Genomic DNA, 12,988 nt, shown 5'->3' with positions numbered 1-12,988 from the left:
ATCACATCGAAATAAGTGTTCGAGAGGTTCTATGAACGTGTGTCGCTAACAAGAGTCGCAACTACTGTTTTCATATTCAAGGGTTCTTTATATAACATTTGAGTTTAAGTCACCGGAGACCAGTGGTGACTTGGCCAATCTCTTTAAACATTCATGTTCCCTCGCCAATCTTTTTATAACGCTAATTAGATATTATCTGAAGTTTTTTTTGTATCCGGTAATTGTTTTCATTAATTTCCGCATAAAAGAGTAACTGAGAAATATATTCCGGCATGATCATATACGTTGTCGAGTATAATTAAACTTCTCTAGATGTATTTATCTATAGACATGTTGTCCATGTTTTTATTGATGGTAGTGTTTGCGATTTCACGGGCTTATGGTGAGTTTACATGCATACAATGTAATCGTCATTTGAAATTTAATTAAAAAGCTAGATATAATGTAATAGTCCCTTTTACATAAACAACATTTTAATTAAGGCGGTTATCTACCTGTATTGCTCATCACAAGTATGTTATATAAGTTGCATTATTAGTTCACTAATTTCCTAAATACTGTTTGTTTGGTATTTTCACAAACCATACTTACATTTTATTACCGAAATATATTGCTTTAAAAAACTATTTTCGATAAACATATTAGGGTAAAAAATAACATCATTAATTATTGTTTGGTAGAGTTATTAATATAAAATAGTGTTTTTAATACATTCAGAATTAAAAAAAAAAATCATTTATAACATTAGACTTTTTATAACATGAAATGACAACAACTGTTCGGACAAATAAAACAAAATCCCACTTTAATTGTTTTTGTTTATGAAGATCGTTCATAAGTAAATGTTAGTTCAAATGAACCTACTCAATTTTGTAAATGTAAATAATGTTGTTAATATAGGGTTGTGTGTTTGTTGACAGTTAACGTTGCCCTCTACAAACCAACATACCAGCAGTCCCAAAACAAACCACGTGACGACAGATATGACGCCAGAAATGCCGTGGACGGCCGTAAATATTGCAAGAGCTGGAGTGATCAATGTGCTTCGTCAAGGTTACCAACAACCGCCACCTGGTGGGTGAAACTGAGCAGCATCCACAGTATCCATCACATCACTATCTACTTCAAGACGGACATCTTTGGTATAGTCACAGTCATTATGTAACTTGGAAATGAAAGCCTCTGTGATATAATCTGTAATCACGCATATACGTTTTTTTATTTACATGATAACATTTGGGTTTTATCAGATTACTATATCTTCATATGATTTCCCCTGTTAGTTTGAAAAATGCAATACCGGAAAAAAATGTTGTTGGTTTAAGTGTAATAGAAACTGGACAAGATTAAACTGTTTCGAGGGCTGCAAAGAACATAAACAGTCTCTGAAACAAATTATCAAACATATTTCAAATTTTTAAATTAAAATTGCAAATCAAATAGAAAATTAGACATTGAATTCAAGAGTTTGCTTAATGTTTTAAACTGAGATGATATGCCAGGCGTCTTTTGAGGTAGGGTTTGCGACATAGAGATTACTCCAAATTTGCATTATGACGTGGTTTGAAATAACAATTTAGAAACACCAGATTACACATATCCTAAGATAAGTTTTTTCTGAAATCTGTGGATTTTGAAAAGTTTTGATAAAGGTGTTTGCATTACATTATAAAAGTCCATTTAATGTTGCATTCTATTTTGATATAGTGAATTAGCAATTAATAGTGACGAATCATGACAAAAATAATGACATTATTTGCGAACATTTTAGGTATAAATAACACTTATAATAGCCACATCCAAATGTTAGTGTTTTTCACTAAATTAGTTATGTTTCCTTAAAACGACAGTTTAAAACCATGCACTTTGTCCTTTTGTAGTAAAAAACGCGTCCGACAAACTCATTTAAAGTTTATAACAGACCAAAGTGTAGTGAACAGAATGGTATGTAGCTTTGATACAATACCTTAAAACTGCAAATCCGAAAACCTGCACAGGATGAAGCTCTGCCATTCAGTCAATTGAAATATGACGGAATAGTAACTGAAAGGTGACTGAATGGCATATGTGTGCCATTCAGTCACCTTTCCAAACCATTCAGCTACCATTCAGTTGACTGAATGGCAGAGATTCATCCTGTGCTGACCTTGAGGTTCTGAATCTCAATTGACTATTTTGTCAATCCTCCATTTAGGAAAATACATCAACGCATGACCTAAAGTAAAAAAGTAACGGTATGAACGGCATGGGGTTTTCATTAATAAAGATTGTGTAATAACGAAAATGTCCAATGCTATCAAAATCATACGACAACAGTTCGCGCAAAATTATAGCAAAGCAGACTTGTCTCTCATCTAAAACCGCAATTTATCGAATCATAGCGGGTAGACAACATAGAAATCAAATGATAGTCTTCGTGATAACTTTTTTTTCAGATTGTACTTAAGTATACTTTAATCCTCTGAATGCAGATTTACATACACAATCTCCAACATATATTCAAGATCTATTCATGACTAGCATGGCGAACAGATAAAATTACTATATGTAAATATTTGATTCTTACAATCACCATACACTTCTTGGCGTGTTTTAGAGTGACACTTGAATGGTCAGATTTGAGTTTTACCTTCTGTAAAAAACATTGTTTTTCCTCCCGAATTATGAGCGACAATTAGGTATATGTTATTCTTGAAAATGATCGCTATAGCGCAAACATCCTGGTGTTTATTAAAACAAACCAATGATTTCCAATATAAGATAGTGTAATAAAGAAAGTGCTAGCACGATAAAGAAACCTTCCTATGTATAGCTCCTCTAAATCATGATTTTTTTTCAGGGTCAGATATTAAAGGGATTTGGGATTTTAGATTAACTTGAGAAATGTTTTATGTTATCTTCCTAAAACTGTTATTAATTATTTCATCTTCACTTGTGTACATTAATATCAAGTGGTATTTTGTTAAACAAGACGGCGCTAGGTTACATTAACTTGAGAAATCTTTCATATTATCTACCCACCACGGTTAATAATAATAATATTATCTTCACTGTTGTACCTTAAGGTTTTATTGGGTTTCAAATGATATTTTGTTAAACAAGAAGGCGTTAGATGCCTTTTCACCTTTTCTTGTTCTTTACTGATTGGATTATACGTGCTTAGTTTTAAAGAGAGGGTTCAGACAGCCCTTTTCGCCACACACTATCTCATGCAATATAGGACACTGACTGAAATCCATTTTGTTAGCACTATCGTGTCGCTATGACATATACACGTATATAGTTTTAAACAAGGAAGTACTAATTATTTAAATATTATATTTTTTCTCTGATAATTATTTTTAACGACAATCATATACAATAGCTGCTGAACATTTTATATTACTCTTGATATTAAATCTTTGTCCAGTACTTTTAATTCACATTAGTATACAACTAATGTTGTTAAAAATACCAGTTAAAATCTTCAAAATACGGTATCATAATTTTGTTTTTATATATATAAATGGTTTAATAATACGTATCTATTTTTTTTCCTCAGAGAATTTTCAGAGTTTAGCCGCCACCATTGAATTTGATATTATAATAAATGATGGTGGTGTTGTTATTTTAAACGACAAATATATGAAACTTGCATATGTATTCCATGTAAGTGTGCGTTAAACAATTAGCTATTTTAGTTGATACGTGCATGGAGAATGTGTAAAATGTTGCGCCTGTAGTGCAGTTGATATTTAGCAATGTTTTAGTTGATATTGTAAAAAAGAATCATATAAACTTGTTTTTCACTGGACCGACAACGTTTTGTACAGATTTCATCGTTGGGGCGTGCAGAGCAAAGGTTTTACTTGGATTCTCTGTGTATGTCTCCAATACCACGGATAGATCACAGGGAACGTTGTGTTTCAAGGACAACAACTTCACAATAAACACAATACCCCCTGTCTTCACAACAAATTGTTTCGTCCATGGACAATATGTCATCTACTACAACGAGAGACTACCAGGAGTTGTCTACCCTGACGATTATAATAGCTTTGTTGCCATTTTCCTCTGTGAAGTAGAAGTGTATGGTAAGCGGTTTTTTTTTAATTCTAATAACCTTTGAAAATTGTTTCAAGTGTGGTAATATATCTACATTATTTCTTTCAAAATATAGAACAATAGAACAGTGTGCAGACATTGTGGATTAAATCATTAAAGTTACAGTATTGTTGATTCAAATAAATCTATCAAATTTTATCCAGCCATTTAAAGTGTCTATTTTAACTTCTGAATGTCTGCCCCCCCCCCCCCCCCCTTTGTTTTAAAAACAGTAAGTTGTTTTGATTAGCAATTTACTTGTATTATCCGTGTATGTCTCCAATATCACGGATATATCACAGGGGATGTTGTGTTTCAAGGACAATAATTTCACAATAAACACAATGGTACCTTTTGTCTTCACAACAAATTGTATATTTCACTGACGATATGCCATCTACTACAACGAGAGACTACCTGGAGTTGTCTACCCTGACGGTTATTATAGTAATATATGGAGCAACCTCTGTGAAGTAGAGGTGTATGGATAGTGTTCTTTATAATTTTAACAACCTTTGAAAAATGTTGTAATATTTTTTTTATATTACAACACGTATTTACCTTTATTGTCAAAACATAACTCAAAAAACTAGTGTGTAGACCCTGCTGAATAAATCATTAATGAGACTATCAAATATTGTTCAATTTTTTAAAGTGTCGAAAGTGCCCCCCCCCCCCTAACAATCAATGACACATTGTAAAATGCTATGCTTATCAATTTTTATAAGAATGTGCATTATTAAAACGGCACAAAGAAACCTTTTGAAAATAAATCAATATAAATATGATTCAGGACAGGAATAAAGCATTCCAAACATTTCATTTAGCTCCAAATTAACTGAATCCTCTTCCTGTAATGCTCATCGATGTTACATGTATGTTAGGGCGAGGTTAAAGTAGCCAGATAGTGTAACTGGAAAGATGGCATATACCATTACATTGTATGTAAATAGTGCCTGTTTGCGAGGGTAACAGTTAAAATTGACACCCCGAGAAAACCATTGTCAACCGACGCGAAGACATTATTTATTTTATTATACTGAATGTCTTAATTTTATATAAAAAATGACTGCCTTAATATAGAAATGACGTGGATTTTACGACGAACCGTATGCGCTTTATTTACATGCATGGAACAATTCGTTGTGTTACGATGTACCCATTGCCAAATGTGTTGCTAACTCTGAGTGTAATAGAACGGATCATCAACTGCGTCTAAACCAATCTGATTTCGGTATTTAACATGAAAGTATAGAAATACAATTTTTTATTTGGTTTTGTTGTTTTTTTTTTAATATTTCCGTAGGTGGTAGGATTGTTTATTTGATTTTTGTATTCTATCTCTAAAACCCTCTGTTGTGTTACTTAAAAAAAAAGAAGGCAAATAAATATTTGGCATAGTTTAATGTATGGTGGACGATAATGTTTGTATCATATTATACAATCCATTGCTCTGGGGTCAGATATTTTCAGTTTGACGGACAAAGTTATATGTTAATCATGTAGTGGATATGCATTGATTTTTCTAGCATCAATGCATTATCGGAATGTCTGTAGATTGTGTCATGATTTTCAATTACATGAAAACCCTTTTAGGTTGATGACATCTTTGCTAGCAAGGGGTTTTCAGTCCACAATGGCTTGGTGAGGGTGGAGCTCATTACTGGTCTATCACAATACATCACCAGTGTGTCGGTGTTTTTTAATCTGTTTTACTACTAGCAAGCCAAACAAATAAAAACATTAGTATAAAACGGTTTGTTTTGAAGCAGTTTTTCTTCAGGAAACATTGAGCGACTGTTTGAAAAAACAGAATATTTAAAAAGTTCCTCCACCTACGGCCGAGGAGATTAGCCACGGCTGCACTACCTAGCGTTAAGCGGTTATCTAATACACAAGATTCGCACACGCACACTTGCATATATATGAACGTGTTTGAGTTTATAGTGTCGTTAATACAAGACCTGTTTTAATTTTATGTTATAAAAGTTTGTCCTTCTTGCATTTTTTTTATTAAACATTTGATTTTAAATTAAAAAAAGTCATTCTGAAAATTAATAAAGCGATATTACTCCAAATTGGAAACATCGACAGACATAAATTAATGGTTGGTTTGTAAGTTTAAATTATTTTAAAAACTGTACAAAAAATGTTTTAAATCAACAAAAGAAAACACACACAAATATTTAACTTTTAAGTGATGATCATTCCTCGCACATGGCCGAGGAGATCCGGCGCGAGTGGACAAATATATCATTTTTGCTTTAATTTTGCAAATTTTTGTATACTGATAATAAGATCTGAAAATGTTGTAACAAAAGAACACATCTGTTAATTGAATTATATGCCTCAAAATTGCCTACTCACGTGTTTTACATAAGGCTCCTTCATAGCCAACATAACATCTAGTTAAGCAAGTGCCATTAATCGGAAGGCAATAGCTTTTGTTTTTACAGTGCCTGCATGTTTCATTCCACTCATATCCATAAGATCATCTATCATATATCCAAAACCAATGATATTTTATTAAAAATCCAATTTAAATTCCAAATAATGCATATCATTTATCAAAAAGAACCTATTCATTTACGACATTGGTTTTTTTCCCTCGGATTTTCAAAACTCATTCCATTGGTTTCCTTTTATATGTGTATTGCACAGAGAAGTTGTCGGATTTTGTTGACATATCGTTGTCATTTAATGTATTACAGAATGGGTCTGTCCTCTAAGATGAAGCAATAGTGTCTATAATTTAAAAAGATCAAAGTAGAAACTTCCATCTTGATTAGCTTCGTTATGAGTCATTTTTTTCACTTGGATTTTGTGAGTTTCCTGTCAGGTTCAATTCATGAAACTCCATACTATAAGAGATTGTTTAAGAATGTCTATACGCGTCGAATCGTTTAACTGCTTAATGTTTACTATCTGAACTTTGGTAATCTAAGATGCAATCTTGAGTTTCATCCTTCTCTGTATCCTCCATAATTTCAACGTTGATTGAATTTAAATCAAGCATGATATTGTTCTAAATACACAACCGTTGGGTAGGTTACTCTCCCCCTTACTTAGATACATACCACTGTTTGGCGCAATTATCAAATTTTTATTTTTCAATTTTTTGGGATTAAAAAAAGAATATTCCGACGTTATGGGGAAATTACGATTTTAAGTTTGGGGGCAATACATCTCCTTTACGACGGCTGAGGGCGATACAGCCCTAGCTTCCGGTTGATGTCTCACCTAGTCCAAAGTACGTGCATCCGGGCTGATACACTACTAGATGTATGATAATAGACGGGCCAGCTTCACACTTCTTTGCGTACAGTGGACCCCAAAAAACAAACCCCGAGTAAACCCATTATAAACCCCGAGTGGACTCAAAGTAAACCCCAAGAGGACACAAATTTTCAAAAGGCAGACCCAGAGTAAACCCAAAGTAAACCTCGAAAGTAAACATAAAGGGCCGCCCATGTACATTATGCAATGGGATCTCATTCTTTATGAAATTATAATGCTTAAAACGTATCGGAAATTGCATGTGGCCTTCGTTTTGACTAAAACTGGTACAAACGAGTAACGTTTTCGGGGAAACGCTTGGTGCGGGTATTACTGTCTAATTACAGAATCAAGTTTTTTCTTGCTTTATAATATATTTTATATAATAGTATGGCCTATATAACTTTCCATTTATTTCCTTCGCTTTCAAATTTACTAAAATAGCTTATTCTCAATCAATCTATTGTATCTCCATACATAGAAGCCACCTAGCTTACGTATGAAAAATTGATAACCAAAGTGTCGATAGAAAAAAAGTCATACATTTATATCTCATATGATTTTTTTCAGTGTGTCCTGAAGGCTTTTATGGTGTTGCATGCAATAAAACGTGTGGGAATTGTCGTGACGTAAACCAGTGTGACCAAGTAAATGGAACGTGCTTAACTGGATGTGATGCTGGATATTGGGGGAGTTTGTGTAAAACAGGTGAGTACTATATAACCAGCCACTTGTTTAGGAACATATGTGTGCATTATTAATTAAATACGATAAATGTATCAACATTTTTTCATACAACAAGCTTGCTCACACGGATTTTTTGGGTACGATTGTTCTGAGAGATGCCTCGACACATGCGCTGGATGTAATAATATCACTGGTTTGTGTGACTCTGGATGTAAGCCTGGCTGGGAAGGTTACTTCTGTAATAAAGGTAGTGTTCATAAAATTATTTTTTGTTTTGCCCGAATCGTTTAAACTGGCAGTGGGAGCGAGCCTCCTTTATAACAGGGTTGCAGCTTTTTAACAGATTCGTTTTGAAAATCAGTGTTAAAAAAATAAGGACGTCATTCCACAAGAAGTTGACGTCCGAATGGTACCAAAAAAGATCCCAACACATGGCATGCTTAAACAAATAGTGATTTAAAATTTCTAGCATCTGTGATGAACAGTTGCTGAGAAATCCTTGACGATAGTTTGCTTGAAAATTGACTTTCAAAATAAAGTCTTCATTATACCGGAAGTTGACGTCTGATTAGTACAGAAATAAATCCAGTACATACACGTAGCATGCCTTAACAAAGAGTGCGTTTAACTTTCAAGCACCTACAATGTATAGTTACTGAGAAAAATGCCACATAATTTTTTGAAACGGACAGACAGACAGACGGACAGACACAAACAATGATGTAACAATCTGTGGAGGGTTGCAAAAGTCGAGAGAGAAAGGGAGAGAGACAGACAGACAGACAGACAGAGAGAGAGATGAATTAAATGAGGGATGGATGGATGGATTGAAGGACGAACGGACGGGCATACATATATCATTCTGCTTCTGCAAAGTCAAAGTCGAGACATAAGTCGTGGTATCGACTTAGGATTGTGACGCTTTCGTCTGATTTTGAACATCAACTTACAATAGAATATGCTTTTAAATGGTAGGTCAATTTTTTAAAAACTGTTTTTTGCATGTGACGAATTTTACATTCAAATATTTGAATCCGGTTTTATTATCAAGCGCTGATAAGCGTATCTAGTTTAACTAAATTATGAAATATTTTAAAATACATTTACAATTTGATATTGTATCTTTCGTATAACAAAATGATTGCAAATAGAAAATACTTCGCGCAAGACCATATTTGACAACAACTTAACGGTATGTTGGAGCAGAAAGTACGGTAAGTATACTTTTATTTTGAAATTATATTAGTCTTTGTATATTCTGGCAGGAGACAAAAACATATGTTTATTTGAAGAAAAAAAAATGGCGCGTTTATAAACCATTTCTATAAGCATTGTAAAGCACTGAGAATATGTGTTGCTTAAAATATAACAATATGAATGTAATATGTTTTGTACATTATTTGAAAATCGACTGTTATAATTAAATATATCGATTACATTTTCCTATGTTTTAGAGAGTTTGTTCTTATATTATTTTATTCTAAATGTAACTAGTTCATTAAACAATTTATATTTAGAGATTAAAGTATGAAAAATACTCATTTAATACCACAGTAGATTGATCGTTTTTACTTTTCTTAAAACTTTTTTACTAATATATGTATATTATTGATACATATTAGAATCGATACTTAGCTATGAATCAAGCTTACACACTCTAAACATATTTTTTTAAACTTGACTACAATTTTAAAATTTGCAAACATGCATTCCAGGTGTTGAATGAATGGTATGTATGTGAATGGTGCTTTGAGCAATGAGCATCACAGGTGGACATACGTGTATTTGAGATAATATGTATGCGATCAACAATCAAAAGTATTTTTTTTACATATGGACACAAAGCGAGAATCTTCATAGAGCAAATAATATTAAATGAGACGTATTAATCGCTAAATTTGATATTTTTTCACTTTTTAGGTATATATGACTGTATTTGTTAGTATTTAAACTCATGTATTCTGTCTTACAGGTATTCGCTATTTTACAAAGAGGCTGCGTAAATGGAGCAGCCTGATGCAAACCAATTTACAAATTGAAGCCAAGGAAGACTAAATACACCGAACAAAAAACCAAAATATTGACGATATTTTTTGTTCGTACATGTACTGTGTTGAAACAAGGGCATATTAAAAAAAACCTAATAAATCACAGTTCCCTAAATAAAAGGAAAATACCATAATATATGTATCCTTGTTTATCCTTATGTTCCGAGAATATTAATAAACATAGTTGTATAGTTGAAAGGAAGATAACTGTAAAATAAATATAATACTCATTATTCCCAATTATCAGCATAAATGTGAGTCAGTCGGTCTCGATAATTACGTAAACATATCTTAAAACAACACCGGCAGAAATATGTGAATATTGTTCCTTATTCCTTGGCGTCTCCTTAATGCAGCTAAGTTTTGTATTCAAAGTGTGCTGAAAGTATACTCAAATGTAAATTTTACGGCTGTCTCCTATCATTGGGGTTTTGTAATAAGTATTCGATGAAATATTATATTCGCTTACATTGTTTTTATTGGTTTTGTTTTGATTTGTTTTCTTTTGTGTTTTTTTTTTTGGTCTAGTTTGTTGTATTTAACTTTTTTCACTATTGTTTTAAACGTTAAAGAATTTAAATACTGTATATGTATAATAAACACATTCAAAAACGGTATATCAGGTTAGTGTCTGTTGTAATTTGCAAATATGGTATGCTTTTGTAATCAGAATTGTACATTAAGCGGAAAAGGTAATTATATAGTACGACTGTCTGCATATATTTCTTAAATTAAACCCTTGATACTATCCACTCAACGTTCTTGAATACGTATTGAGGTCATAATATTTGACATTTCACAAATCATAGCGGAATATATTATCTTCAATCCTAATATGAGATGACCATGAACAGATAAAACTAAAAACAATGTTGTCACGTTGTATCTAGTTGAGTGAAGAGCATACAAGTATACAGTTAATTATTGTGTGCGCTATGCACATTCCACTGGAGATTAATATGCCGAACGACCTGTTCTGTTTATGTATATGATACTGGTGTTCAATTATTTGAAGCTACAAACCATAAGGCGACACTTTTTGGAACGGAAATTGGTTATCAAACATTACTAAGGTAATGATACATTAAGAAAGTGTTCTGTACATGTGAAGGATCTGGCATAATAGAATACCGCAGTCAAATTTCTTATTAAAGATATGACGCATAAATACTTGATAATGTGGTGACCAGTTAAGAAAAGGTCAATCAACAATTTTTCGATTGGCGAAACTGTGTATTTGTAAACTCCAAAAAACCACATACACACTGAATGGAAGGTTATACCTCTGTTGTCTATAAAGGAGAAAGTTCATTGCAAAAAGCTATAAGATATCATAAATCTGAAATGACTTGTTTCGATGAAACGACCCCCTTGCGCTTACGTAAGTGCCAACGAAAGATATTAATATACGTTGTAGAACTTGGTTATCAATCGTTGTAAAATAAATTAAGTTCAGGTTCAGGTATGAAACAAAAAAGTTAGGAAATATCATTAAATTTGAATAATTGATTTCTTTGTTATAAACTGTTGTGCAAGGTTTCTTAAATAAAAATGTGAAGTCTTCAATTAGTATGTTGTAATCAATAAATTAAGCATCAACATCTACTTCCTTCAAGTATTTTTAAAAAGGCAACTAAGTTTGGATTTCTTGAATTCTAAATGTTTATGCTCTGTGTCATCACAAATACTATTAACATGGTTACACTAAAAGATCTTAGCTAGATAAATAACATTGAAATGAAATGATAAATAAACACAAAAGGGCTGTATTATATGTAACGCTTACCTAAATACATAGAGTATTTTAAGTACAAACTTTTTTACAACATAAGAACACACTTTAACAAAGACACAAGTTTATGGGCGATAACGGTACCGTTACGATGTACATATAATAGGAAACAAGAAAAAGATAACAAGTTGAACCTGAAATTAGAAAGCAGGAAGTAAGTACTGCTAAAAACAGTTGTACCTCTTAAAGAGAAGGTATTTAGAATACATAAAGGAAATTAAACAATGAAAAATGAACAAAACATATATTTATCTCTCTCTCTCTCTCTCTCTCTCTCTCTCTCTCTCTCTCTCCACGTTATGCAGACCATTTGTCTATATTTTGTATAATAAGATTTATAAGACAAGATGAAAGGAAATGAATACACCCTAAAAAATAAAAGGACATTGTAAATAAATTGATCATCCTTTCAGATATTACAAAAATATACCTAAATCAACCCATTTCCGTTTGTTTTAGATGTTTGTTTGCATTGTTATGAAAATAAATATGTTCCTTTCTTTACACTTTTTTTACTTCCTTGTGTTAGTGTGTTCCTCGTACAAATCAATTTAGATCCTCATTTAAGTCGATGTTAAATATAAATATTGTTAGTGGTACTGTTACAAAATGGTACATGTTTTTATTTTCTTTAATGTCTGTTTATCTTTTTCTAATAAATTTCCCTGTATTAGCTTGTTCCTTGTACAGCTTCATATTTTTTTTTGATTTAACAACTAAAATAAATAGGTGTTTCAAATTAGTTATCTACATTGTATTATTAGGGTTATTACATGTTCTTTAATAAGGCTACGCATTTTTGATTCTAAAAATGTTAGAATGTAATTCAAATAAGTTTAACATATCAAATTATTTCGACGAACGGTTTAACAAAATAATTTTTTTACAGGTCATTATCTTTGTCCCAAGGTGGAATTCTTGCGACCGCAATATTACAATACAATATTACAGCTCCGTATGATTTTTTGCATTCAAACTAAACAGCCATATTTCTCAATTTACAAATTTCTAATTTCAATATTGTGACACAAAAAAGTAATGTACCTGAATCTGACAATATCTGTTAAATGTTAAACAGTGTTAATATTTAAATTTACTGAAT

Source organism: Magallana gigas, chromosome 1 (assembly GCF_963853765.1).
Source record: "Magallana gigas chromosome 1, xbMagGiga1.1, whole genome shotgun sequence".
In the NCBI taxonomy this organism is placed as follows: domain Eukaryota; kingdom Metazoa; phylum Mollusca; class Bivalvia; order Ostreida; family Ostreidae; genus Magallana; species Magallana gigas.
This window is presented reverse-complemented; position numbering follows the sequence as displayed.